The following is a 3,072-nucleotide window of genomic DNA, read 5'->3' as shown; positions in this document are numbered from 1 at the left end:
GTTATAGTTACATATATCCTCAAGGAAATTTATTTTTCTCTGCTTGGACTGAAGTCATGACCTGGGAGAGGAGGTGATATCTAAGAGGTGGGGAAAATAGATGCCCAATTTTGGAAGTCAGATTTTGAGTCTATGATACAAATTAAATATATTTCTAGGATGCAAATTCATCCCACTGTCAGTTTTCCTCAAAACAGACTCCATACTGAATTAGAAAAATGAAGACCCAATTCTTTATTATCAAATTTTATGCTTCTCCCAAATGCAGTAAAATTTTTAGCATTGAGAAGCTTTTATTTCAGAGACATGTTTTCCAGGAGGCTTTGAGAAGAATGAGCCAATGCTATCATGCATTTTGGCCTTTTTAGCAAAAAAAAAAAAAGTCCCCAGGATAAATAACTGAAGTTAACTTGCATTGCTCATTGCTTTATGTCTATGATGAATGCTAACTTGAATTACCATTCTCACATAATAAACATATTTTTATGGTATTACAACCAGATTGTGGATGTAGATCATCTTAGAACTACTTTGCAAGCCAAATTTCCATTGCCTTTCATTTTATCTGCACACAAAAACTAATTAAAGTGAGTAAAAATAAGTTGAATTCCATAAAAAAGAATCATGCTAACATGCATGATGCCAATTTATCTCAGAAAATATGTCAAAGTTTGACATATTTTTGACTATTTGCTTGACTAATTAACATTTTTTCTAATCTTACTTTTTGTTACTGTGTTTTTGATAAGTCAAATTGTTATTTATTGATATGATTTTGCCCTCCATTCCTAGGAAAAATTTATAAAGTGTCTAATTTACCCTTCAATGAATTGATAAGAATACAACTTCGGGACAGTATTTAATAATAAAATTAATCTTGAAAACAGAATTACATGTATAAATGTCATATGAAGTACAAAGAAACAGTCTCAAAGAATACTTCTTTGGAAAACGAGTTAAAAAATATAAACTTAAATTAGTAAACATTTCCTAGCATTTTTAAGAAAAAGGATTTTAAGGAATTTTAGAATTTTTTCCTTATTTTTTTGTTGTTTTAAGAAAAATAAATCAATTTTTTGTTTTGCTTTGTTTTCCTAGGTAAGAGGGGAGTATGCTACAAGAACAAATAAATAAAGCTGTTGCCAAACCTCAGATAAAAAGCTAGAACCAACTGAAAACACTGGGAATAATATAAGAATCAATGAAAACTTGAGGTTTTAATTCATCTTGTCTTAGTTAGTGTCTCAATAATCATAAAGTAACTATGGAGTATTGAAGAAATTTAAAATACTATGATTAGTTTTGTCCTGAAAGCGAAAGTGTTACTCAGTCATGTCCAACTTTTTGCAAACCATGGATTGAAGCCTGCCAGGCTCCTCTGTCCATGGAATTCTCCATGCAAGAACACTGAAGTGGGTTGCCATTCCCTTCTCTAGGGGATCTTCCTGACCCGGAGATCGAACATGGACATCTTGCATTGCAAACTGATTCTTTACCATCTGAGCCACCAGTAGGATCAATGGAGTGTTTAAGAAACTTAAAATATTATAATTAGTTTTGTCCCAACAATTGGAAATTAGGAATGTCTTATTGGAATGTTATTAAGATTTTGTTGATTATGTTTATGTTTAAGAAATCAAGGTATATACACAAAAATCAAGATATTTTGAAAAATCAAGATAATTAAAACCTTGCTCAGGCTATTTATTGTTTTCTTATGTTCTGATTATTAGAATATAGAAGAAGTATCATTATCGTATGATGTGATTGTAAGTCCTTCAGTAGTCAAGAGAATTTGGATTCTTGTTTAAACTCTATCACTCTCTGCTCATGTGACCTGGAAAGTCACTTCACCAGCCCAAGCTTGTTCACATCAATACTATCAGTTTCATAGAAATGTTTATTGAATAAGTGGAACAGTTTTAACTACTGTACTTCTCAGTCACCTGATCAATGAGGCCAGGACAGTGGGCTATAAGCCGTGGTTGCCAAGTCTAGTAGCACATTCTGACTTTAGCGCAAATGAATACATAATTCAGGTAATTTTAGTGTACTAAGGAAATTTGTGAACTAGATCATCTTTAAGGTACTTTTTTCCCATATAAATTTGAACTGTTTACAGGAACTGTATATCTTTGGTAAACTAAACTTGGAACTCATGTAATTATTTCCCCTAAATTTAGAGCCTTGAGCCAAGGTAAGGAGTCATACTCTTCTATATTTTATATTACATAGTTATCTCTGATGAGGTTTTAGGTAGACTTTTTCATACACCAAAATGTCCTTTAATATTCTTTCCCCCGGACTGGTTTCTTACCTCTGGGACATATCAAATGTATTGTGAGTTCAGGCCATTCCTGCTTGCATAGATCACAATGGCAGTGGGATGAGGTTTTCCATAGCCTCCAGATACTTGATTCCATATATGACTTTGGCAACTCTGCAAAGACCACTGACTTGTACTATCTTGGACTTACCAGTTTGCATCCATTCCCTCATTAAAGACCACATCTTTCTAAGAGTTGTTTTCCAGGAGGAAGATGGATGAAATTTATTAGGAAGATGCCCAAGTGGATATTTAACTCCTTTACCCAGACTACCCTCCAGCTTAGTTTTAGAGTTGCTATCCTGAGTTCTAAGTTGCTGCAAAGATGCAAAGGACCCAGACACCAATACTTGGCATTCTCCCAAACGAGATGCTAATTCCAGAGAAGTTCCAAGTTTGGAGTAGGGCTTTGGGAGGAAGAACGTTGAATTGCACAAGAAAAGCCAATAAACATTTTAGTCCCCAGCAGGGACTATAAGCCTTGTAATTACGTTTAGGATTGTGCTTGTCAATCCCCTTCTTCTCCATCTCTGTAAACAACATGTTAGCTTTGGAAGTTTGTCATCCACTGGGTTTTTGGAGAAGGCATTCCTCATCACAGCATCTGCAGTGCTATAGCCAGTAACAGTTTGAAAAGGCAAATTTATGAAAAGGCTTCTAAACATACTAAATCCTAATCTAAACAATTTATAACGTTTCTTACTCAATAACTCTCAGAAGTCAACTAACTTGGAACTGCCCTAAAC

Source organism: Muntiacus reevesi, chromosome 9, assembly GCF_963930625.1.
Source record: "Muntiacus reevesi chromosome 9, mMunRee1.1, whole genome shotgun sequence".
Classification (NCBI taxonomy): Eukaryota; Metazoa; Chordata; class Mammalia; order Artiodactyla; family Cervidae; genus Muntiacus; species Muntiacus reevesi.
This window is presented reverse-complemented; position numbering follows the sequence as displayed.